Below are 27,676 nucleotides of genomic sequence, written 5' to 3'. Positions count from 1 at the left end.
CAACCTCTGTCATCCATTTTAGCGTGAGGTAGGATTAGGTAGGATTCAATGAATCTACCCATCATTTCATTTTATTCCCTTAGAAACTTCTCCTTCAATACTCTTTTAATTTTTCTCAAAATTGTTCATCTTGAATCTTGTGCCACTAGCTCATGAGATAAGGAGAAAGAGAATAACCAAGGCCTTGGGCACACCCAACTATCCAAATCCATCCTACAAGAGTTCACACAGTGGAAACAAACAACACAAGAATAGCACCAAGGAGAGAGAACGAAAATATCTTTATTGATTCCTCAAGTAAACAACATACATGCCCAATTGTAAGGCCTTCTAGGTTACAGCCAATACAAATTGCAATCTTCAAATTCTCACTTTTAAGCACATATCTTCTTTTCACAATTTGACCTCTAGCATCTATCTACTTCTCACTCACTATCCTAAAACCTAACCTTAGACTTACTTAAATACTTGCCAAAATAGCTTATAGATGATTCTAGAACATAGAAAGGCCACAAGTCATCTCTTTACAAATATTAGCTACCTAATAGAAATTAAATTTAAGTAAAGTCGGCCCAAACTGGAACTAGACATAGACAACTTGACAAATGAAAATTGACACTTGACATCCACATGAGCTTGGCATCTAAAGGAATCACTCGACAGTAACTATGAACTCAGCATCCTCCAATGCTTGACAACCAAATAAAATCACTCAATAACCAAATGCACTCAGAAATCAAAGGATTAACTCAGCATCCAAAGAATTCACTCAACAAAAAAAGGAACTCAGTACCAACTAAGAATGACTCGACATTAGAAGAGTTCACTTGACAACCAAAGGAACTTGGCAGCAACTAAGAACTCAGTAGTCACTGGAAGAAAGAGAAAAAGTGCATGATTGCGAGGAAACCCAGGATGCTCTTGCATCATACAACCAAGGTTGGAGAAAATGATTCTTCTAAATCATGCAAGTGTTACAACTTGAGCTGAATCTAACTTAGATTGAGAAATCTATGTAGCATCTTCAATAGGTATATTCTTCCACTTCATTGAATACTCATAGTAATCTTTTCCTCTTGTGCTCTTACAAATTCTTTGACTCAATATCTATTCAACTTCTTCAATCTATTTCTTAGGGTAATCAGCAAGTACAAAAACTTCATCATCTAACTCTTTATACTTTTATAAATCAGCAACATTAAATATAGGAGATATGTCCATGTCATCAAGTAACTCAACTTCATAAGCATTACCACTATAAAACTTCTTCAAGATCTTACAAGGTCCAAACTTCTTCATCTTCAACTTACTATATGTTCCAATAGGAAATCTTCCTTTCTTTAAATGAATCATCACCTCATCACCAACTTCAAAATCATGATGTCTTCTAGACTGATTAGCATTCTCCTTATACTTCTGATTACTTTGTTCCAACCTCAACTTCACTTCCTTATGTAAAGACTCCATAAAATGAGAAAAAATTTCTCTTGCAGCGCTTCTCTTTTCTTCACCAACAACATCTCTCAAATCTGATACTCCTCTAGGCTTCATTCCACTAACAATCTCAAAAGGTATCTTCCCTATAGTCCCATTCATAGAATTATTATATGCAAATTTAGCTTGTGCCAATACCATCTCCCAATTACTTGGCTTATTCCCAACTAAACATCTCATTAATTACCCAAGCTTCTATTCACAACCTTTATCTATCCATCTATTTATGGATAGAATGTAGAACTAAACTTTAATTCAATATCCATTTTCTTCCACAAAGTCTTCAAAAAATAACCAATAAACTTATTGTCTGTATCAAAAATAATGCTTCTTGGTAATCCATGCAATCTCACAATCTCTTTAGAAAAATGTTTAGCAACATGCTTAGCATATGATGTCTTCTTACATGGTATGAAATGAGCCATCTTAGAAAATCTACCCACACAAAAAATATAGAATCATACCCCTTCATTGTCTTAGGAAATCCAAGAACAAAATTCACACTAATGTCACTCCAAGGTTTCTCAGGAACAGTAATAGGTGTATACAAACTAGTATTCTAACTTACTCCTTTTGCAACTCAAAAAACTCAACAACTCTTCACACATTTCTAAACATCCTTATACATTTGCGGCCAATAATACCTCTCTTTCAGCAAACTCAATGTCTTGTCAATCCCAAAATGTCTAGCCAATCCACCACTATGCTTTTCCTTAATCAAATTCAATCTCATAGACCTTCTAGGGATACATAACTGAATACCTTTGAATAACATACCTTCTCGAATGAAATACTCATCATACTTATGTGATCTATTAGATTTGGTGCTTTGCACTCTCTCCATGTCTCAGAAAAATTAGGATCAGCAGCATACAACTCTTTCATTTCATCAAAACCAAGAACTTCAACTTTCATTTCAATCAACAAAGAACATCTTCTAGTCAAATCTATTAGTAACTCCACTCTTATGCTTAATGTCAAATGTGAAATTTCACAAGTACTTAACCCACTTCATATGTCTTTGATTTAATTTATGTTGACTTCCCAAGTATTGTAATGCTTTATGATTAGTATACAACACAAACTCCTTAGGAATCAAATAATGTCTCCATTTTTTTAATGCTTGAACAATAGCATAAAACTCTTGATGATACAAAAAATACTTCCTTCTAGAATCACTCAACTTTTCACGACAAGAAGCAATAGGCTTACCTTCTTGAAATACTTTATTAAAATTAGGCAAAGACAATATAGTTAATTCAACAGCCTTTTCTTTCAAAGTCTCAAAACTCTTATTAGCTCCATGTCTCCACTTGAATTCCTTCTTATCTCCCCTCATTGTCTCAGTCATAGCATTACAAATAGAACTGAAATTCTTTATAAAAGTTCTGTAAAAGCTAGCCAAACCATGAAATGATCTTACCTCATGCACATTCTCAGGTGTAGGCCATTCTAAAATTTCTTTAACCATCTTAGGATCCATCTTTAAACCATTAGCTAAAATCACAAATCCCAAATACACAATCTCCTTTCGCATAAAAGAACACTTTTTCTTATTAATCAACAACTTTTCCTCTTTCAAGCTTTTTAATACTTGTCTAATATGCTCAAGGTGTTCTTCTTTAGTCTTACAGAATATCAGAATATCATCCAAATAAACAATCACAAACTTACCCAAGAATCATTTTAGAACTTCATTCATCAACCTCGTGACAGTACTAGGTGCATTAGTCAAACCAAAAGGCATAACCAACCATTCATACAAATCATCTTTTTTCTTGAAAGAAATCTTCCATCCATCACCTTCTTTGATTCTGATTTGATGGTAGCCACTCTTCAAATCAATCTTGGTATAACACTTTGCTCCACTTAAACAATCCATTATGTCATCCATCCTTGGCATAGGAAACCTATATTTCACTGTTATCTTGTCAATAGCTCTAGAATTGATACACATTCTCCATTCTCCATTCTTCTTAGGTGCTAATATAGTAGGTATAGCACATGGACTCAAACTTTCTTTGATCAATCCTTTTCCCAATAACTCATGTACTTGTATATTAAGCTCTTCATTCTCTATAGGTGTCAATCTATATGATGCTTTGTTTGGAAAACTAGCTCTAGGAATCAGATCCATACAATGACTTATACTTATCATTGGAGGTAAACCATCAATTATATCCTCTATAACAATATCCTTATATTCCTTTAGCAAATTTTCAATTTCTTCTGGCACTCAACTTCCATTAGTTTCTACTATCACTAAATCACCACTAACTAGTACTCGACTAATATTGTTTCCTGGCACACAACTCAATCCTCTAGGAATTATAGCAAAACAAACTTGGTTCCTCTTCATTTCCTTTTCATTTTTTTTCTCCATTAACCATACAGATTTTCATATTAGTACAATTCACCTCATCTAGATGTTCAATCAAAGGCAACAAGATTTTCTTCTTCCCATTCACCCAAAGGGTATATTGATTCAATCTTCCATCATGTATAGCATATCTATCATATTGCCAAGGTCTACCCAACAAAATATGACAACAATCCATAGGCATAATATCACACAAAACTTCATGAAAGTAATGTCCAATCTTGAACTTCACAAGGCATTGCTCAATTACCAATATCTTATGCTCATCTTTGATCCATCAAACATGATAAGTTTTGGGATGTTTTAGCCTCTACAAATGAAACTTTGTAACCAACTCTTCTGATGCCAAGTTTGTAGAACTTCCATTTTCAATGATCACTTTGCAACATTTTCCAACCATCTTACATCTTGTCTTGAAAGGACTTCTCCTTAAAATAGATTCCTCATCGCTTCCTTTATTACATAAGGTTCTTCTCACCATCAATTTTTCACCAGCCTTAGGTCCACTTGGTGAACCCTCATCTTCTCTTTGAATCACAACATTTCTATTACCTTGCCTACTTTCAAAAGATCTTCATTCAAAAGATCTATTTCCTTCTTTACCACATCTGAAAAAATCACCATGAAAACCACCTCTAGAATAAGAATTACCTCTTCCTTGATAAGAGCTAGTACCTCCTCGATAGGAATCAACACCTTTCCACTCATTATTTCCTTCATCATCATTCTTCCATCTAGATTTGCCTTTATTTTGTAGAAAATTGTCAGGTCTGCCACCTTCTCTACCTCTACCCCTCTAGAATCTACAACCTCTACCTCTTTGTCTTTGTTCATGCTTCTTTATCAAGATTTCCTTAGCTTTCAAGGCATATTGATATGCTTCCTCCACACTCTCCAATTTTACAAAACTTATTTCATCCTAGATTCTAGATCTCAATCCATTTATGTATCTTGCAATTTTATTAACATCATCATCCACATATTCAGATCTGATGTCAATCTATAAAATTCCTCAGTATACTCCTTCACACTCATGTCTCTTTGCCTCAAATTTTGCATCTTTCTCAACAAGATAACTTGGTAATCAGTAGGATGGAATTTGTTCTTTACCTTATTCACCATCTTCACCCAAGTTATGATCTTCTCTATTCCTCTCCTTTGTCTATCAATTTGAAAATGTTCCCACCATAGTGATGCATGACCTTTCAACCTAATGACTACAATCTTCACCTTTCTATTATCAAGAGTATTTTCATACTAAAAGAACTTCTCCATATCTAAGATCAAATCTAACATAGCATTGGTATTCAATTTTCCATCATAAGGAACAACTTCTATAACAAGCTTTGAATTTACCCTAGACAACACTCACAACAATCTTTTCTCATCTTGATCTTCTTTAGGTTCTTGATTATGGATTGATTTTGCTACTTCATCATCACTTACATCATCAAGATCTGCTCCTCTCCTCTAGGCTACCTCCATAGCATCTACTCTGGCTACAATTTGTCTCTATTGATCCAATATAGCATTATCAACATTATTTCCTCTACCATAAATGATCTTTACAAATTATATTCTTGCAAGATCATAACCCTCTACAAGTTATAGGTAAAATTCGTAGATCTACCACCCTACAACCAAATTCAAATTAGGGTTCTACATGATCATATCTCTACAAGGATGAACCTCAAGCTCTAATACCACCTAACGTAAGGAGATAGAGAATAACTAGGGCCTTGGGCACAACCTACTATCCAAATCCACTCTACAAGAGTTCACATAGTGGAAACAAAAAACACAAGAACAAGACCAAGGAGAGAGAACAAAAATATATTTATTGATTCCTCAAGTAAACATCATACATGCCTAGCTATAAGGCCTTCTGTGTTACAGCCAATACAAATTACAATCTTCAAATTCTCACTTTCAAGCACATATCTTCTTTTCACAATTTGACCTCCAGCTTCTATCTACTTCTCCCTCAATACCCTAAAATCTAACCTTAGACTTCCTTAAATACTTGCCAAAATGTCTTATAGAAGATTCTAGAACATAGAAAGGCCACAGGTCAAGTTTTTACAAATATTAGCTACCTAAAATAAATTAAATGCAAGTAGATTTGGCTCAAACTAGAACTAGACACAAACAACTTAGCAAATGAAAATTAGCACTTGGCATCCACATGAGCTTGACATCTAAAGGAATCACTTAGTAGTAATTACAAACTTGGCATCCCCCAATGCTTGGCAACCAAAGAAAATCATTCAATAACCAAAGGCACTCGGCAACCAAAGGATTCACTTGACATCTAAAGAATTCACATGGCAACCAAAGGAACTCGATAGCAACTAAGAATGATCCAACATCAAAATAGTTCACTTAACAACCAAAGGAACTTAGCAGCAACTAAAAACTTCATAGTCACTAGAAAAAAGTGCAAAAGTGCAAGATTGCAAGGAAACCTAGGATTCTCCTACATCAGCTCATCAAGCTTATCTTCCACATGGTTCACACAATCCAAGTAATCAAACTTGTCAACTCAACTTGATCAAATTCATGATCTTTCTCAAAATGTTGTCACTCAGCATTAACTTTCTTCAAATGCTTAACAGATACTACGTTACTCGACATCCACTATAAAATCACTTAGAATGAACTAAAGTTTACTGGTGCTCAGTATAAACTAAAATTTACTTGGCTTCCACTATATCACTTAGCATACATTGAAATTTGACTTTTCTTAGCTCCAACTAATTTTTTTCTTAGCTTGCACTAACATTGCTCGACATCTACTATGTAGATTGTTAAGCTTTACAAACTCAATTCATTTTACTTGTTCTTCTGAACTTAATCAGTGTATCAATCCTTTGCAACCTTAAGTAGATAATTAATGCAATATAACATCATTTTCTTAACTAATCATTGTACATCTTTTTTCATAGCATAACTCAACCTTTCTTCTAGGTGCTATTGTTATCTCATTTGATCAAAACCTCCTCATCAATTAGACAAATGATAGAACTCAAATCATTTAAGTAATTGTTTTACCAACAAGTAGGAGGTTTGACATCATTGACAAAATAATGATTGAAACACATTCTCGTACTTGTATCAATCTATTTTCAACAAAAAACTTAAAATAGGAAGAGTGCCATTTAAGAAATGAGGTGCATGAAATTCAAGAAAGGTTTCTACCTCATATGGAAGTCATGTAAAAGAACAACCATACTACTAAAGATCTTGTGAAGGACCAAAACTTATCCATTGCAGATAATATGGTGAATCTCAAGACCAATGAGGAAAACATGACATCAATCATTATCATATTGCACCATCCATTTCTCAAGGTATTCAAAATCCTCCTAGAACCCCAACTAAAAACACATTAAATTATTAAGTGACAAAAACAAGGGGGAAATGGGATTTGTATGATGCATGACCAATCAGGTAAGCGAGTATATGTGTATATGAAAATTTATGATCATGTCTGTATGTTATTATTTTTGGAAAAATAAGGAATCAGTTAGTTTGATGTTCAACATATAGAAATAAATAGTTTTGAAGGTATGTAATGTCAAGTTTTGATCATGACAAAGTGGATAATGCCAAAGTGGGAGATTATTGACCCTAAAGGTAATCTAGTATTGTCATTCAGTGCAAAACATTTAGTTATTTACTAGGAACAATTATTTGGCCAATGCTATGACCAAGTGATTATATATAGGCTAAGTAATGCTATGTAAAGGACAAGTATAAATTATCAATTATCATCAAACATTAGTTATTGCAAACCGATCCAAGGGTCATGAGTACTCCAATGATTTCTAAGTTATTTAGGAGGAAATATAAGTCAAGTGATATAGAGGCTGAGGAAGATAGTAGAAGCTAAGGAAAATTAAGGTTGAGTAACAACAACAAGGATCCGTATATGTCAAGCATTAGTAAGCTATTAGTATTCAGTAACAAAGTTTTGTATAAATATTTTGAATGGCATAAACATTGATGTAAACCATTTTTGTCAAGATGGAAGCATGTTTTAGAGGTCAAGGAGTTAATTATGAGTGTAATTGAGAGCCATCAATCCTTATGAGAGGTGATCAACCAATCAAAAAACTAGATGGAGTAAGAAGAAAAAAGGGTGAATCTAGATCATTGATCAAGATCTAGAAGCTTCATCAAACAACTATTTAAGGAGGGTTTCAGCCCAAATTCTAGAGGTTGTGAGTTAGAAGTTTGGATGTGAAGTTGAAGCTAAGTTTGGTTGAGTTAAGTGTTCAGAAATAGTAAGGTGACTAAGACGTAAAGAGGGCATATATTGAAGATCTATCATAGAGAGATGATATTAGATTGTAAAGAGAAGATTTTTCATCAACATCTAGAGTGCATACTAAAAGATCAAGGTACTAACATATTTTAATAGATATTTTAGGGTAAATCTTTTAATAGAGTGGTCCTAACAAGATTATGTAAATCTCCTAACAAAGTGATCACTTAATTGTGTCGTTAAAAATGTATAAGCAAGGTAGATTGAATAAATTTCTTAAGCTCTTCATAGGGAAGACCCCTTGATGGCTTGATTTTTCACCTACCCAGTTTTAATGAAAATTATGTGAAAATTAGGAAGAACTATGTCTAAACTACCTGGGGTTTCTAAAAGTTGTGTTAGCCCTCATATAAAAAACCCTAGGTCAAAGTCTTTTGTCTTTCCAATTGATTGAAGTTCTTTCAAAATTGGTTTACAAGTTTAAATTAGGGATATGCCAAAATTCTTGTTATATCTTAATATCCCTGAGTTTAAAGCTATGGTTTTTCTTTTTATTTCATAGCATTCTATATATTATAAGTTAAGATGTTGTGAAGTCTCTATGATCACAACATCACTCCACTTTGCTCACTAACCACTTCGAAGGTTGCAAACAAGTGAAACAGTCTATTGTGAGCTCAAGACAACTTCACAATAGCTAATGGCATCATTGATGTTGGATACATGAATGAGAAAAAAAAGGAAGAGCACATGATTGCAAGTCATTTTTGACTTAAGACAATTCAAGTGGTGATGTTGTGATAAAGGGAAAAGGTTAAGGTCAAATGGTCATTGCAAAGCTGCTAGTTATAAACCATTAAGGATATCTAAAGTTATGACTATGCGAATAGAAGGAAATAGTTAGCAAAGATGTCAACACAATATTGTGAGGGATCAAATAAACTATGAAGATTAAGTTGTGAGGATACGAAAAGGAATGATGGTTAAGAGTTAATAGTTAGCACTAATCACGCCTTCGCAGGATCATTTCCTAAGTTAAAAGATTAAGCTACGATATGGTGATGAAAAGAAGGTAGTCAAGTAAAGCCTTGTTTGCATGATTACATGGTTAAGTCATGAAAGTGAATTCTAAGTTGTGAAACCACAAAAGATTCCTAGCAATTAGAAGAAACACTTCTCACTAGCTCACAAAGGTGTGATACAAAGTGATAAATTAAGTTGTGATGGAGTGATCAAGAGATCATGTAATTAAGATTTATACTATCACAATGTCACTTGATTTAATGAATGACTCAGAGTAAAGGTAGAAAAGTGGTGAATGCTATGGATTGCACAATCATAAGGTTTAACTTCAATTACCAAATTGATGTTGTGAACATGTGATGATAAGTTAAAAATGGTTAAGGTTAAAGACTAGCATAATTTTGCAAGGGTTTATATAATAGTTAAAATTCAAGTGGAAAAGTTGTGAAAAGAGATAATAGTCAAACAAAATAGTGAGTACATCTTCGCAAATCAAGAGTAAAGGTAAAGAAATAATGATGTGAAGCTAAAAATGAAGGAATTTTTGTAATTAAAAGTGTTTATCGTACTCTCACATGGTTCCATAAACAAGATATTAAGTTGTGATGTTGTGAGATGAGGAAACTGTTAAAGAAAAATGATTCGCACAACATCAAATAGTTAGAATGAAAATCTTCTCTTACGGTTGTAAAGGGGAAATAAGGTAAGAGTATTAAGCATCACAACATCACAAGGATAAAATATGTTAGGGTATAAATGGTAGAAGAAGTGAAAAATGTTAGATAAAGAGCTCATCATCGAATCATAATGATCAGAAAGATAAAGTAAAATGAAGCTGTGAAGGAGTGAACAAAGGTAATCGCAACATTGCAAGCTAGATTCACTAGTTGAAGAGATAAGATGCAAGGTTGTGAAACATTAAAAGGGTAACCTTGTTCACATAGTCACAGCTATCAGTTTTAATGCATGAAAGCAATTTTAATGGCCATGTCTAAGCTAGAAAAAAAGAACATGAGATGGAAGTATGAAATATAAAAAAGTGTAGATTTTGCCAACTTTTTGAGAATTGATAGTTTTTCAAGTGTGTTGATCTTAAATACCATTAAGGCCATGCTCCCATTACATGAAAAAAAAAAAATCTAAAAGATAGGGAAATTTTCATTACCATTTTCATAATTGCTTAAGTTTTTCAAGTTAATTTTGAGTTTCATAATGATTTCCAGTGATTTTTTAGCATTTAGTATACAAAGTTGATAGAATTACTTGCAAAAATGGCTTAGAGAGAAGGAGAACTAATTTCACAAGTAGTGATTGAAGACCCAACTACATAACCAAAAGTCCCCAACACATTTTTAGAAGAATGGATACATGTCTTACCTAGTTCACCCAACACCCAAAATGCAAACAACTACACTTTAAAAGACCCATATGTACTTTGCAGAGATGCAAAGGTTCCTGATAGAAATGGATATGAGTTGTTCTAGTATATCTACAAAAATAGAACAAAAAAGGTTTCGTTCTGTAACCCTTGGGTAAGAAAGTTGGGCAAGTTAATTATGCCAGAAGTTTTTATAGATATGGACCTAGTGAAGATGTTAATCTAGTGCTACAATCCTATTAATAAGTCATTACAAAGAAAGGATAGAAGAATTTTCCCATCCTTGAATAAAGAAACATCCATAGAAGCATTTGACTTGGTAGAACCTATGTCACTGCTAATTGAGATAGAGAAATGGAATGAAAATTTCAAGAATCATAAGAACTTCTACATAGGTAGAGCAATGACTAGACACATTCCTTCATCAAAGAAGGAAACCAGAGACATTCCATAGAAGAAAAATAGTTGAAAGCATTATGCCCCTTGAATTTTTCCAAAGATATTTTTAGAATACTATATTTCAAATCAACAAAGCCTTAGATTCATATAGAACCGTGAATGCTCTATGAGCACATTATGTCATAGCTTTGAATATCCAAGACCCAAATCATAATATTGGTTATAATTTTGTGGAATACATCATTTATAGAATCCATGAGAAAAGCATTGTTGTTCACCAAGGACAATTATATAGTTTTAAATTCTATCACTACCCCCTACTCATGGATTTGATCCTATTTGAGAACATTGATATATTTGATCAGAGCTTCTACGAGTCTACACAAGAATGGAGAGAAAGGTTACCAGTACAAAGATGGACAAGGGTATTGAAAATGTTCTACCCATATTCTAAGATCATTTCTTTTTATAATGATTTTTTTTATCCACTTTTTAAAATGATAAGATTATTAATTGAAAGAATCCCTAGGAGTATCAGAAAGCTTGTTAAACCTAAAATGTTCTTTGATGCTAGAAAGAAATTAACACATGATTGGGAAAGTGTTTTCATTTTTGAAGAATATACTATGATAAGGGTTTTTGGATGCCCTCAACTACACCATATTTTACCCAAATAACTCCCTAAGAGACTTGGGTTTATAAAAGTATTTTGGCAATTGATTTCTTTTAATAGAAAATACTTGGGAAAAGGTGTCAAGAAAGGAATTTTTTTGTGTAGGTGCACTAAGGTAGGAGAATTTGAAATAGGTAAAAATTACAATGAGGAAACCAATTCATTTTTAAGAAATTATAAATTCCCAACTAGGCCAACCAAAACTTATGACCCATTCAATATAGTTAGACATGCCTTGAAGAACATGAGAGGGTACAATTTGCCTCCCAAAAAACCAATGTGGGAAGAAGATGTCATTACTAATAGGTTGAATGAAGATTTTGATAGGGGAAGGATGATAAAATATAGAGACATTGTTAGTTTTGAATAGGAGATGAGAAAATAAAATCCATCCTTCAAGGGATTCTATCCTGAGCAAGATTACTAGTCCAAATTAAATAAATGTATGGAGAATGTTGATGAATTAACATCACAAGTCCCTGAATCAATTAGAAGGAAAATTGACCCTAAATATTTTGACGATGAGATTATTGTTGAGGTCACTAAATTTGAGGATTAACCTGAAGAAGATCTGCCTAAAGAGGACATTCATAAGAGTTCTAAATGGGAAAAGCAAAGAAATAAAAGACAAAAGATGGTGGAGTGCCAAAAAAGGCTCACCAAAAGGCCCTCCAAATTCTACCAAGGGGAAGCTCAAATGATTGATGATAGAATCATTGAAGCTCATGAATTTATCAATGATGATAACTTCATCAAATCTGATGAATTTAAAAGTTTCTTGTTTACAATAAAGAAGAATGAATTAGCTCTACAAATGAAGACAGATGATTCTAACGAAGTGGTTTTTGGATTAGTGTATAAACTACAAGAATATGATCTTGCTATTAAAGCCCTCATTATTGAAGAAGCAAGAGACTTAGTGACAAGGAGTGGTATGATTATTTTTCTAGGATGGGATATTAGCTCATCTTTTCTTCTTGACTAAATGAGAAGATAAGAGAGGTCAATTTAATTTGAAGATGAGAATTACTACGGAGATTTAAGAGGGTCAGGATATGATATAGATGCTCAAATAATGACAATATGGAATTTATCTCTAGAGCATGACAAGCCTACCCTAATGGAGATCAAAGAATCCCCTAGAGGGAATTTTTTCTTTTGGAATGTACACTCTACTTCTACTAATCAGATATATGGAATGTACACTTTAGTAGACTAATGGGCAAGAACAAAATGGATACTTTAAAGCTTAGTTAGAAGGAGCTTATGAAAGATTCATTAGAACCATAAGGGGCTATGAAGAAGAAATTAAGAAAACATAAGTATTAGAATAAAAGACCACCAAGTTAGAGATGGAGGTAGTAGCATTGAATAAAATTGTTAGGCTTGTGACAAAGACCCATAATAAAGGTGTGCAAATAGAGGGCCAAACACCTAAAATAGGGGAGGCATCTAGCCATGCAATGGAGATTGATGAACAAGATTTGGAAGCAAACAAGGTTACTAAAACTAGAACAATCAAAATCTTGTTGATCCACAAAATAAATGTACTAAAAATAGTCTCTTATAATGTGCATAGTAGTTATCTTACATTGCAAGGATCAGAATAAAGGTGTTCAAAGGCTATTGCTTTTTTATCTCCACTTTTCACTACATGGGGGCCACATACTCCATTTTTTGATAGCTTTGTACATATGTTGGCATAGAAGAAAGATTTTCCAAAGATAACCATTGTAAACATTAGAAAAATGATCAATAAAGTAAAGGATTTAAATGGTTTCTTTCATGGAAAAATGCAACTGATAGAAAATAAGATGAAGACCATTATTGCAGGTACACCTAGTTTGGTACCTACAATTTTGGATAATGATGGAAAGATGAAAGAGTAGGTAGAATGGTCATCTTCTTTTGATGATATTCTTGATCATCCCAATTTTTTAGCTTACTACAACAATGAGGCAAGTGTTATAGTAGTTTATGGTGTGATTGATATGAGCATAAATGTATAAAGTAATTGTTGAAGTTAAAGAAATAATAGATGCCAAGTGGAAAAAATTCCTAGATGAGTTAGATGTTGTTAGAAATGCCACCTAGCCAGATGTAGATACATATCTTACTATATGAGAAGTAATTGCAGACATCAAAGCCCTACCATCCAATGACAATGACTAGTATAATAAAAAGGCGTAGTTAGGATGTAGTTAAAGGAATATAGAATAGAGAAAAGGCATGAATGGTGATAGAAGTTGAAGAGAAACTGAATATGCTAAAGAGATACTTGCTAATAATGCCACCTGCTAGTTTTGCAATTGTATCCAAAGTTTTGATCCAAGTACAGAGAATGTTTTGTGTTGTAACCAAATGAAAAATATTTTTGTATTTGCATTCCTTTTAAATTTTGATAAGTATCCTCCCATTTGAAGCTTGTTTTAATCCTTCCTATAAAAGGATTTCCAAGATGTGGAGTTGAGGTCCAAAGTCCATGTAATTTTTAGTATCTTGCTATTTGTATTTGGTCTAGTCAATCTTTGTGTCAATTTTGTGATTTTTTCATTTGCAAATCTGAGAATACAAGTGAACATCAAATGATAAGTTTTTAGGTTTTGAAGTATTTCTGACTATTACATCAGTATTGTATAATTTTCAAGGAGAATTAATACAAAAAGAGTGTTCTGCCATATCTGTTTTCTCCAAATTCTATCTCCATTGTTATATGTTGGTTATGTTGGGATTGTATGAGCAAGATTTATGCAATTTAATGCAACTAAGATAGGTTGTATATTTATTTGTTACTACTTTTAATTCACGAAATTAAGAAAATGCTTCAATAAATTGGTAGGATTTCTAGTCATATAAGAAGGATGTTCATAAGAATGGGGTTTAGGGTTAATTGTTGATTAATTGATTATGAGGCAATTAATTAGATCAAAATTTGTTGGGTAGACACTAAATACTAATAGATAGGCCACTAATCATTTATTTGGTGCATATTGAAGAAATCTTGGGGTTCCATGAAGCATAATTTTAAAATCAAAACAATTTTTACTTTCTTGTATGAAGAGTTTAATTGTTGGTCAACACTTGTTTGCAATTAAATTATGTGTCTTATAGTTAGTTTTTGTAACCAAGAACTATTTATAAAACCAATAAGAATTGTGACCATTATCTACTATAGGGGATGAATAAGAAGAAATAATATCAATGTATGAATGAAGTGTGAAGAAAATATCAAGTATCATAGAAATTTCATCCCTAAGGTGAACCTTCCTTGGTCTTGCAAAGCCAAAATAGTAGAGAATCTTTGAGATTATGTTGAAGTTGGTCTAAATCTAAAGAAATTCATATTGAATATGTTAATCTTAGATTGGTTTTAACAAGTGAGTGCCAACACACTTAAGTCATTTACTTAGTTCATGCCAAACTAGTAATACATGCTGAGCACAACATGTAAATATTAGACCATGCCAAGTTGCAATGACTGTTGAGTCACTCATGTGCTAAATCACTCAGGTGCTGAGCAAATAGACCATGTCGAGTGATTCAAAAATTGAGTAAATAGTGGATGTTGATTAATGTAGGTGCCAAGTCATAATATACAGAATAGTGATTGCCAAGCATTAGAGACTTCATATGTTGAGTGACATAGTTTTGACATATTTGTTTGTAATGACACAAACAACTATGTAAATCATTTTTGAGCTGAATTAAGATTATATTTTGATATTATTAAGATAAGGAAAAATCTTCATTTGGATTCCCTTTGCAATTACATGCAACCAATTAGAAAAAAGGAAGGTTTAAGTAGCAAAATGGATGAATCTCAACCATAGATTCATACTTAGCCCTAAGCCACCTAAGTCTTCTAAAGGAGGACAAAGCCCTAAACTATTTATGGTGAGTGATCGAATTGGGGGAGTGAAAAAGATAGTTTGCATTCAGAAGCATTCAAGGTGACTTAGAAGTAAGAGTGAGTCACAGAATTAGTTAGAGAAGAATAGAGGAGAAAGAAAAGGATACAACATTGAGACATCTGTTTGTGAAGGATCAATAAGATATTGTGTAGAGATGATCTATTATCAGGAAAGCAAGTGCCAATCTCAAGATCTATACTGAAACATTTTAACAAGTGATTTTAGTTAAATCTCTTAACAGAGTGGTCTTAATAGGTCATATGAAATCCTTTAATAGGGTGTTTACTTAATTGTAAGTTGAAGTCCTCTAACTAGGCACACGTCGACTAGGGTGTTGAAATCCTCTAACAAGGTGAGATCGAATAGTCTTTGTAAGCCTTTAATAGGGTAGACCTTTCATAAGATAGATCATGTTTCATGGTCAAATCATTGTAACCTTCATTGGATACACTTTATTACTATAGTAGTGAAGATTTGTGGGTGCCATCCCCACCTGAGTTTTACCTTCCCACTTGGAGGGTTTCTAGGTAATCATATCTGGTGTTATGTGTGTGAATGCTTACATGGTTATGTGATTTAGATGCATATGCTTTACATATTATTTTAGTACATCAGTACATTTGATGAATAAATGTTGAAAGTTTAATGGGTCCAAGTTTAAACTCTTTCCACTTGTAATTCAACCAATTGGTATCAAAGCCTTGTTCTCTAAAAAAAAAGCTTTGCAGCTTTGAGGAAAGATCTTGAAATGGAAGTCTACAAGCTAAGAAAGACTATTGAAAACCAAGAGATTGAAATACATCTTATACTACATCAACTAAATGAGGCAAGAGAGAAACTAAAGAAATTCTTCAAGAGAAGGAAAGAGATTGCTATTGTAGAGAATGACACACTATACAAAGAGATAGACACTACCAAGTTATTTGTAGATGGTGACTCTAATGAATTTGATGTAGTAGTTGTAGATCTAATGGAAAACAATAGAATCTAAGCTAAGGAAATCAAAAATTTTGAGCTTGAGCAAGAACCACAAGCTATACTACTATGTAAAGTGACTAAACAAAAGAAGAAGGCTATGGAAGATAAAGTCATGGTTGAAGAAGAAAAAAGAATTTTGGCAAATAGATTGGAAGAGAAGTCAATAGAGTTAACCAAGATTTCCACCATGCAATTGGATACTCTAAGTCAAATGATGAATGCCAACTATGAACTGAATGCCAAGGACATTGAAGTTGCAAAATGAGTAGTTGTAGAGTGACCTAAGGAGAGAAAAGGAATTTTTTGAAAGTTTCAATAAATTAAATGAAGCCATCAAATACTTTGAGCAATTATTGAGATCTCCTAGACCTAAAAATGACACATTAGGATTGTTAGGATTAAACCATGGACAAAAATAACAATTACATGCAAATATAAAAAAATTCAAAAAATAATAGATCACACAGAGAAGAACACAAGACACCGAGATTTAACGTAGTTCACCCAATCCCTTGACTATGTCCACCAAATAGCAAGTCCGATATTATTATGATCTAGTGATTACAACTCGATTACAATCTATAATCCCTTATAACTCAATACCACCACAAGAACCAATATTTGCATCACCACAATGAAATAATCCCTAACCCTAAGCCCTTTTATACAAGTATTTTTACCACTTTAGGTTTATAATTAGTAATTACATGCTTTATTTGTAGTGGATAATACATTAACCTTCTATAACCCAGAAACCTAGCTCATAATTGTTCCACCAACAATAAAGATATAACTTGTAGTTCTCTGCCTGGTATCAATATCTTCTACCAAATTTGAGTCAAAATAGGCTTGTAAATTAGTAGTAGAGTCCCCAAACTATAAACACTCATTGGATGTTTCTCAAAAATATCTAAGAATCCATTTGACTACATCCCAATGCTTAATTCTTGGATGACTCATATACGTGCTAATGACTCCCATTACATGTGCAATGTCTGGCCTAGTACATAACATAGCATATATCAAGCTTCCTACAGTTGAAGCATAGGGTACCTTGGACATCTTATCCTCCTTTCTTCTATCTTTGGACACATCTCCTTAGTCATCTTCAAATGACTAGGTAAAGGTGTGCTAATAGCTTTAGCATTCTCCATAGATAAATGTTGCAACACCTTCTCAACATAATTAGCCTGAGATAGTGTCAATTTTCTATTCTTCCTATCTCTAAAAATCTTCATACCAAGGATTTATTTTTCTGGCCCCAAATCCTTCATAGAAAATGCATGTTCTATCTAGCATTTCAGCCCCTTAATATGATCCATATTAGACCCACCTACAAGCATATCATCGATATATAAACATAAAACAATGTAGCTATCATCATCCAACCTCTTAAAGTAAACATAATGATTTGAATGATACCTATTGTATCCATTCTCATGCATAAACATGTCAAATTTTAGATAACATTGTCGATGTTCTTGTTTCAAGCCATATAAACTTTTCTTCAATTTGCACACTAAGTTCTCCTTACCCTTAACCTCAAATCCCTGTGGCTGAGCCATATATATCTCTTCATCCAAATCACCATGAAGGAAGGTTGTTTTAACATCAAACTACTCTAAATGCATATCTTTAGTGGCCACAATACTTAAAATAGTATTGATAGAAGTCATCTTAACAATGGGAGAAAATATCTCATCAAAATCAATGTCCTTTTTCTATACAAATGCTTTTACAACTAACCTAGCTTTAGATCTTCTCTTCTTATTTTGTAAAGCCTTTTTACCTATAGGCAACTAGCATAAATCCCATGTCTTATTTTTTAGCAAAGAGTCCATTTTGTCTTTCATTGCAAAGTCCCACTAAATCTTAGTATCCACCTACACAACATCATCATAACATTTAGGTTCACCAACATCTATTAGTAAAATAGAATACAAAGAGGGAGAAAATCTTTCTGGAGGTCTAATTTTCCTTGTTAACCATCTAACATTCACTGGTGTGTGTGGTATTTTTTGATGTGGTTGTTGCATATCAAGAGGAATTGTTGGAACATCATCTTTTGGAGTATCATCCAACACTACAAAATCATCTTCTTTCTTCTCATGTCGCTGCAATAGGTCTTTGTACAACACTTTCTCATTGAATATGGCACCCTTGTCTCTTACAATTTTATGATTTTCAAACCCAAAGCCTATAACCAAATTCAATAATATCATATCCAACAAATACACATTTTTTTGACTTAGCTTCCAGCTTGGTTCTATTTTCAAAATCTATATGAGAAAATGCTTCATAATCCTCTAGAATACCACATCCTAAAGGAGTAGAGGGACCTCTATTAATCAACTATATAGTAGTATTGATAGCTTTCACCCACATGTGTAAGGGCAATGCAACATGCAACCTCATGCTCCTTATGTTTGTCTTAGATAGTTTTGACATTTGAGTGTCAATACACTTAACCACTTTCTACATTGAAGTCCAGTACAATATGTATGCCGAGCCACAATGTGTGCTAAGTCAAATTTTCAACAAGTGCCAAGTGACTTCTGGTGTTGACCAGTATATAAGTGTCAAGTGACATATAGGTGCCGAGTCATAGTTAATGCCGAGCAATCCAAAACTATACATGTGCTGAGAAAATTAGATTGGTTCATATGTTGAGCAAGACAGAGTGTAATAGGTATTGAGCAAACTAGGATAGTATAAGTGCCAAGCACCAATAGTCCAATATGTGCCGAGTAACACAAAATCAGCATATGACTTGTTACCCTCACAAACTCAGATGTAAACCATTTTTGCAGCTAACATAAAAGGATTTTGAAGGAGAAAAAGGATAAGGATGAATCTTTTACATTTCCTATGCAATCAGCATGCAGCCAATCAAAAAAATGGAGAGAAGGCATGCAACCAATGAGGAAAATGCAAGAAATGAGTGAAAACTTAAGATTCAATATGGATCGTAGATCCATACTTAATCCTAAGTCTTCACAATCTTTAAAAGGAGATCAAAAACTTCATTTTGTATGTGGAAGAGAATAGTGTATGGGAAAACTATAGCAAAATCTAGTGTGAAGGAAGAAAGACTTAGAGGAATAGAGCAACAATTACATATCCAGTTGATCAAAATACTACAAGGGACAAGGGACATGATCAGATATCATATCTCAAAGGATCAAGACTAGAAGGAGTAGATCAAATGCCTAAAATCAGCAATCAAAGATTGTAAGCAATCAGGTCAAAGATTCCTAATACTTTATAGCCATTGTATTAGATAAGTGAAAATCCTATGTTGATAGGTTAGCTTAATAGCTATTTTATAGATCCTTTGAAGAGGTGATTAAATCATTTAACAGGGTGACAGTTCATGCTAAGTGTTTGAAAATCCTCTAACCAGGTCACTATTGACATAGTGTATAGCCTTTAACAGGGCAGGCCATCAGAAGTGGTCAAACATTTATTGTTGCAATAATTTTTGTGGGTATCATCCCCACCCCAATTTTACCTTCTTATTCCTAGAGGGTTTTTGGGTTACCAGATCTGGTGTTATGTCTTATTGCATGTGTTTACATTATGTTCATTTATATGTTTTCATGCATGTAGTTTACTTTTTAGTTATTTGATTGAAAGGATCATAAAAGGTTAAAAGTGTGATACTTTTGATTCACCCCACCTCTTAGAAGTACTCTTTCCATTTTGAACATTCCAACAATTGGTATCCAAGCTAAGGTTCTCATAAGGAGAAGCATAAAAACTTAGTGAAAAGGTCTAAAGACAAAAGTTTTCAAACTTGGGAAGATCATAGACAATCAGGTGATTGATGTGCATCTTGCTCTACACAAATTGGAAGAAGCTAGAGAAGAATTGGGAAAGTCCTTAAAAAGAAGGAAGGATATAGCCATAGCTAAAAATGACATACACTACAAGGATATTGATACCACACAAGTGTTTTCCAATGGAGATTCCAAGGAATTTGATGCAGCAGTAGCAGAACTGATGGAGAAAAATAGAGCACAAGCTTAAGAAATCAGATTAAAGCTTGAACAAGAATCACAAGCCATAATGCTTTTTGAAATGACTGAACAAAAGAAGAAATCCATTGAAGACAAGGCCATGATAGAAGAAGACAAGAGAAATCTTACAAATAGACTAGAAGAGAAGACAATTGAGTTTGAAAGGATCTCAAACATACAGCTGGACACCTTGAGTCAAATGATGAATGCTCATCATGAACTGAACATGAAAGACATTGAGATTTTCACCTTGAAAATACAAAATGAAGAATTAAAAAATGAATTAAAAAGATATAAGGAGATCAAAGAAAGCTTCAACGAACCCAATGAGGCTATCAAGTACTTTGGGCAACCACTAAAATCACCAAGGGCTAGTAATGACACTTCAGGACTTGGCTACGTCAGCACTGAATAAGGAGAATCATCCAAAACTATAGAGGAAAGGAGTAACAAAGGTAAGAACACTAAACCTATTTGTCATTTCTATGGTAAAAAGGGACATACTTCTAATGTACACAGGAGCAAGAATAGTCATTAGCATGATAAGCCTACAAATGTAAGCTTTTTTCACAAGTGCAAAAAGCAAGGACATCAAGCACATGAATGTAAAACCAAGACCATGAGGACACCAAGATTTGAAGGTCATTGCTAATACTACAAAAAAATATAGACATAGAGCATTTGAGTGTAGATTAAAGCCTATGTGGACACCTAGTCAGCCTACAAGAGGAAACAACCATGGTCATCATTGCAATTGGGATTAAAACACCAAGTATAGTTGTCACTATTGTCAAGAGTATGGACACATTCCTGAAAATTGCATAAGGACACATTATAGAGGGAATTATAGCAGATGGTTAAGTCAAACTACATGTTTTAGTTGCTTGAAAACTAATCATATCAGCAAGAACTACCCAACAAAGTCAAAAGCACCCAAGATAGAAGTCAACAAAGGAAAAGAGAAGGTTGATATTGAACAAATAAGAGGGAAAATGAATAAGACTTGGATAAAGAAAGATGAATGCAGCACATCAAATGGAGGGATCACTTAACTCAAGAGGTCAAGTGATCACACTTCATCCAACTAAGCAAAAGAAATGTGTATGGGACTGATATACAAAGTTATATCATACATCAGTCCCAAAGAAGAGAGGAGTACTACAAGGAAGAAATTTGCATGAGCAAAGATGCCAAGTCAAAACTTTGAGGAAGCTATCAAGTTACCCTTGGATGCAAAGTAAAATTCCAATGGATGCCAAGTTTCTAATAGTGACTGAGTTGATAGTTGAAGCCTAGTAAAGTAGTGAACTAGTGGAAGTCGAGTAAATAAAATACAATGGGAGTCAAGTCATGGTGAAATCTTCAAGTGTAGAGTTGACAGCTATATGCACTAAGCATTTAATGCTAGGTTTTAGCAGGTATAAAGTTGAACTTTTCTCATTTTCACACCTTTTGAACACAAAGCAAAGATGAGAAGAGTGAAGAAGTGATCAAGCAGCAACCTAACAGCCATTTGCATGGATTTGAACATCAATTTAGCACAAATTCAGTGATCTAAGGTATTTATCAAGTTCCAAGCTACGCAAAAGTTAAAGTTTTAATACATTTAAACCCTAGTTTGGTAGGATGGCCTATAGTTCAAGAAATCCCAAAGCAAAGGAAGGTCATGAGATTAAGTTAGTTAGAAATGAGGTCAAACAGCTCGACTTTAGGCCAATCCCCAAAGTTGCCTATAGAAATGACCTAGTTGGCGCATTATCCATCATTCCACCTAAAGTTATTATTGTTCAAGATGTGAGGAAATGTTATAACTGCAAAATTGGTTCCATGGGTGATCTTGAAATCTTTCATGCCTATGAAAAGTTATGTGACAATGGGATATTGAAAGATGAATTCTAGATTGTTGAGAAGTAAGATTTGATGAAAACCCTAGTTTTTCCTACGGTGTTTAAGACAAAATGGATTTGCATTTTTTGAGTCAAATTCATGATGGTTGTCGATGGTTGGAGACAAGACCTATAAATATTTTAAAAAGGATAGTGCATAGGGTTATAGGACTCCCAAACCTAGATCGGTGAAAGACATTGAGAAGTGATAAAAAGGAGGTCATTGAGAAGAATACAGGAGCAAAATGGAACAATAGGGGAATGACCATAGACACTGTAACTAAACCCCTACTTGACTTTGTTGGGAGAATAATTTCACATAAATTCTACCAATCAAGTAGAATGAACAACATACTCTACATAGCTATTGATGTAGCTTACAAGTTGGTAAAAAAAGATCATACCTATGATCTAGCAGAACTAATGCTTTAGCAAATAAATGAAAATTTGGGAGCTATAAGAAGATCCAAGGGAGAAAAATGCAAATTTGGATCAATATTAGTTTGCATATTCTTTTATGTGATGGAAGAATTCCTTCAATTGGGAAGGTAAATCATAATTCTAACAAGTCTGCAATCACACAAATTAATGAGTTCATTGATCAAATGGGAGATAATTTTGAGGCTCAGATGACTAGTTATTTTGAAGACTTTAAGAAGTCCATGAAGCAGAGAATGAGAATACTAGTTTCATTGGTAGAGAAACATGTCAGTGACATATGCTTCTTGGTTGACATTGACTACACCTACATCTAGGTAGAAATACCAAGAGTAAAATGGCTAAGGCCATTGGGATATGAGTTTGATGTAGATGAAGCCTCAATAGCAATCACAACATTGCTAGCATAAGAGATAGACAAGAAGGCTCCTCACTTTCGAACATATGATTGTGTCAAGTTCAAAGTTGAGACTAAATTAAAAATAACCACTATTATCAAGAAGAAAGACAAGTTAGTGAAGAAAATAAAGAAGAAATTTGGAGCAAGCATTGAAGGAGAACTAGGTGAAGAGGTAGAAGAAGTAGAAGAAGTAGAAGAAGTAGAAGGAGAAAGTGAACAAGAAGAAGAGCAAGGGCAAGGCCCAAAACAGTTGACACAAGGCTTAGGAGAAGACAACTAGGATGGTGTTGAGGGAGAAGAAGTTGAGGAAGCACCTACACTTGCTGAGAAAAAGAAAAGAAAGGAAAAAACATAGCCTAAAACTCAAGCCAAGCATAAGAAAGTCACTAAGCCAGCTCTAGCAACAAGGGCCACTATAAGGGCATCCACTCAAAAGCCTAAAGAGGCATCAAAAGAGAGAAAGAAAGCCACTAAAAAACCTACTAAAGAGCCAAAGAAGAGAAGAAGGTATGTGGCACAACCAGATGCAAATGATGAAGAAATAATAGAATCAGAGGACATCGGCTAGTTTAAAGTGGTAAGCCATCCTCCAAAGACTGCAATTGATAAACTTTGTGATAAGATTAAAAATGTCAATTTGAATGATTTAAAATCTCTTAATTTCAATAATCTTAGTAGGGAAGAATATAATGAAGTAGAGGAATTTTTGTATGCCATGATGGAAGAATTTTAAAACACACCTCTAGAACTTGACAATACCATGCCTAAGGAACTGTATGAAATAATTGAGAATAAATGACATTATTGTCTAAAAATGGAAAGGAGGATAAGAGAATCCACCTTGGCTCAAGTAAAGCCTAACATGACAAAGGCTTAAATAACAAAGGCAAACAAAAAACATGGTGGTAAGTTTTCACCTAAGTATAGAGCCTTCAACATCCTTCAAAACAAGATTAAGGATGTTGTGAATAAATCCACACTATTGTGGAAAACAATTTATAAGATAACTAATGACAAGGTAGAGGAACCAAATAAGGTAGAAACTAGTGCCAAAGAAAAGATAGAGGAAAATAAAATATAGGAGAAGAAAGGAGAAGAAGAGAAGTAAGAGAAGGATAAGGAAGCAACATCAAGAGCTGAAGAAGAAAATAAGAAAGAAGAGGAAGATAAGAAAGTTAAGGAGGATAAAGAAAAAGGTGAGAAGGAAGAAACATAGGAGAAAGGAACTATGGAAATAGCTAATCAATAGCAAGAAGAAGAACAAAGTGTGCAAGACACAAAAATGCCACCTCCTAGTCCAACTAATGTAACCATTACACTTGTAGAGACAATAATTATCAAGAATGTTCCTAACAGTTCAGCTTAGAACATCAATCCACTAACTATAGAGGATCTCTCCAAGATCCTTCACCAATCTACTTTATAGGCATAGTTATGCACAAGCCCTATATTGGTGAGTGTAGATGAGTTACAAAAGGTAGTAGTAGCACCACAAAAAGAAAAGGTTAAACTAAAGGAACCACCTTTCACATATATAGCTACTTGCACTAAGATTTTGATGCTTCCACCACCAAGTGCAACAAGTGATACTATTCAGATGTTGAATGCAGTGGAAGGGAAATCAGATGAGAAGGAGGATACCTCAAAAGAAAAGGAGTGGGCCACCATTCAAACACTAGTAGAACTACCAAAGACTGACACTCCTACAAAGACCCTTCACAAGCTAAGCACTAAAGTCACACCTTTGCAATTTTCACCTCCAAGCTCAAGCTCAACCAGAGTGGCAAGGGTACTTCACTATGGAGACCCTGAATTAGATGAAGATATTGTGATACCCTCCTATGATTCCAAGACCATCACAATGGCACAAATGAATGAAATGAAAATTGTATTAGATAGAAGGATGAGGCAAAAAATACTCAAGAAGGAGTTCAAACACAAGCAAGCACTACATGACATTAAGGACATCTTTATGGATGCCTTCAGCTTGCAGTCACCAGATGAAGCAAAGCTAATAATAGAGTAACTATCAAATATAGTTGACTAGGTGACTGATGAAGACTAGGATACTAATGTTAAACTCATGGAATGGTCAAAGAGAAAATTTAAAGGAAAAGTGAATAAGAAGATATCAAGTGGAATAGCACTTGAACAAGTTGAATTGGCCAAGAAAATAGACAAGGTCAAAGTTGTACTTGAGAATGTTTTCTAATTGTATAGGAAGCTGTGTGATTTTTCCAATTTTAGACAACAAAAAAATCAAAGAATAATGAGCTTGGAAAGAAATTTGAAATTTTCTAGCATGCAACTGCCAAAGGATCCAGCTCAAAGTGGGAAGCATTTTGCACAAATGCTTCACACTCAAAGGGAGTTAGTTGTACTAACAATAGAGGAAGCCAATATAAAGGCTAAATCAATGCAAATCCGATCCTCCATAACCCCATATTTAGAAGTCCTCCACAAGGAGCAAGTGTATGTTGAAACAGTTCTATAGAAAGATCCTAATCTTTCTACACTTGATGGACTTGTACACCTTGCTGCAGAGACTGCCATCCAGCACAAGTCACTTGACATTGCTTTAAAGAATTGGGATGCAACTCTAAAAACAATAATGGAGGTAAATAGTAATTTTTTGGCTAAGTATGGTATTACTCCTTAGAACCCTCTCACATTAGTGTCAAAAAGGGGGAGATATATGTTTTATGGAAGATATAAGGGAGACATAATATTTTGATGAAGATATAACTAAGGGGGAGAATACTATAAATTTTGATTACATTCTTTCATGAGGAGAAATAATGTTTTGGGGGAGACATGAATAAATCAGCTCACAGGTACAAAATACAGGAATAGGGCAAAAGACGAAGAGTATTAGGCACATTTAGCACAAAATTTTTTTTGCAATAATGACAAGGCATAATCAACTCAGGGGAGTTATAAGGTATTATGAACAAATTTTCAAATTTTGTGAAAAAGGTACTCATAACGATAGATTAGTGATGTTTAGTTAAGTGTTTTTGACACTCATGTCAAACGGGGAGATTGTTGGTCTTAGATGGTTTTGACATTTGAGTGTCAATACACTTAACCACTTTCTACATTGAAGCCAAGAACACTATGTATGCCAAGCCATAGTGTTTACCAAGTCAGATTTTCAATAGGTGTCAAGTGATTTTAGGTGCCAAGCAGTATATAAGTGTCGAGTGACATATAGGTGTTGAGTCACAGTTAATGTCAATAAATTCAAAACTATATATGTGCCGAGCAAATCAGAACACTTCATATGTTGAGCAAGACAGAGTGTAATAGGTGTTGAGTAAAAAATGATAGTAAAAGTGTCAAGCACTAGTAGTCCAATATGTGTCAAGTAACGTAGAATTAGCATACGAGTTTGCACCCTCATAAACTCAAATGTAAACCATTTTTGGAGCTGACATAGAAGAATTTCAAAGGAGAAAAAGGATAAGGACAAATCTTTTACATTTCCTATGCAATCAACATGCAACCAATGAGAAAAATGCAAGAAATGAGCAAGAACTTAAGATTCAATATGGATCGTGGATCCATACCTAACCCTAAGTCTTCACAATCTTTAAAAGGATATTGAAAACTTCATTGTGTATGTTGAAGAGAATAGTGTATGGGAAAACCATAGCAAAATTCAGTGTGAAGGAAGAAAGACTTAGAGGAACAGAGCAGCAATAACATATCCAGTTGATCAGAATAGTACAAGGGACAAGGGACACGATCATATATCAAATCTTAGAGGATCAAGACCAGAAGGAGAAGATCAAGTGCCTAAAATCAGCAATTGAAGATTGTAAGCAATCAGGTCAAAGATTCCTAATGCTTTCTAGCCATTGTATTAGATAAGTGAAAATCCTATGTTGATAGGTTAGCTTAACAGCTATTTTGTAAATCCTTTGAAGAGGTGATTGAATCCTTTAACAGGGTGACACTTCATGTAAAGTGTTTGAAAACCCTCTAATTAGGTTACTATTGACATAATGTATAGTCTTTAGTAGGGTAGGCCTTTCACAGGGCAGACCATCAGAAGTGGTCAAACATTTATTACTAAAGTAACTTTTGTGGGTATCATCCCCACCCCAATTTTACCTTCTTATTCTTGGAGGGATTCTAGGTTACCAAATCTAGTGTTATGTGTTATTGTTGTTTGAAATGATTGAAAAGATAATGGAACTAGTAAAGAATGTTTTCAATCATTTTTTTGTCATTGATGTCAAAATTGCTACTTGCAGGAATGACAATTGCTTGAGTGATCCAAGTACTATCAATTGGTTGATTGACAAGGAGGTGGCAATCAATCAGATGTAACTAAAGTACCTAGAGAAAGGTTGAAGTTATGGTGTTGTAATGAAGTATCATGATCAGCTAAGTCATTGATGAAATAGTGCATTGATGACATACTC

The sequence above is a fragment of the Cupressus sempervirens genome, chromosome 7 (assembly GCF_028749045.1).
Source record: "Cupressus sempervirens isolate cs-2001-9-10 chromosome 7, ASM2874904v1, whole genome shotgun sequence".
NCBI classification, from domain to species: domain Eukaryota; kingdom Viridiplantae; phylum Streptophyta; class Pinopsida; order Cupressales; family Cupressaceae; genus Cupressus; species Cupressus sempervirens.
Note: the sequence above shows the minus strand (reverse complement) of the source record.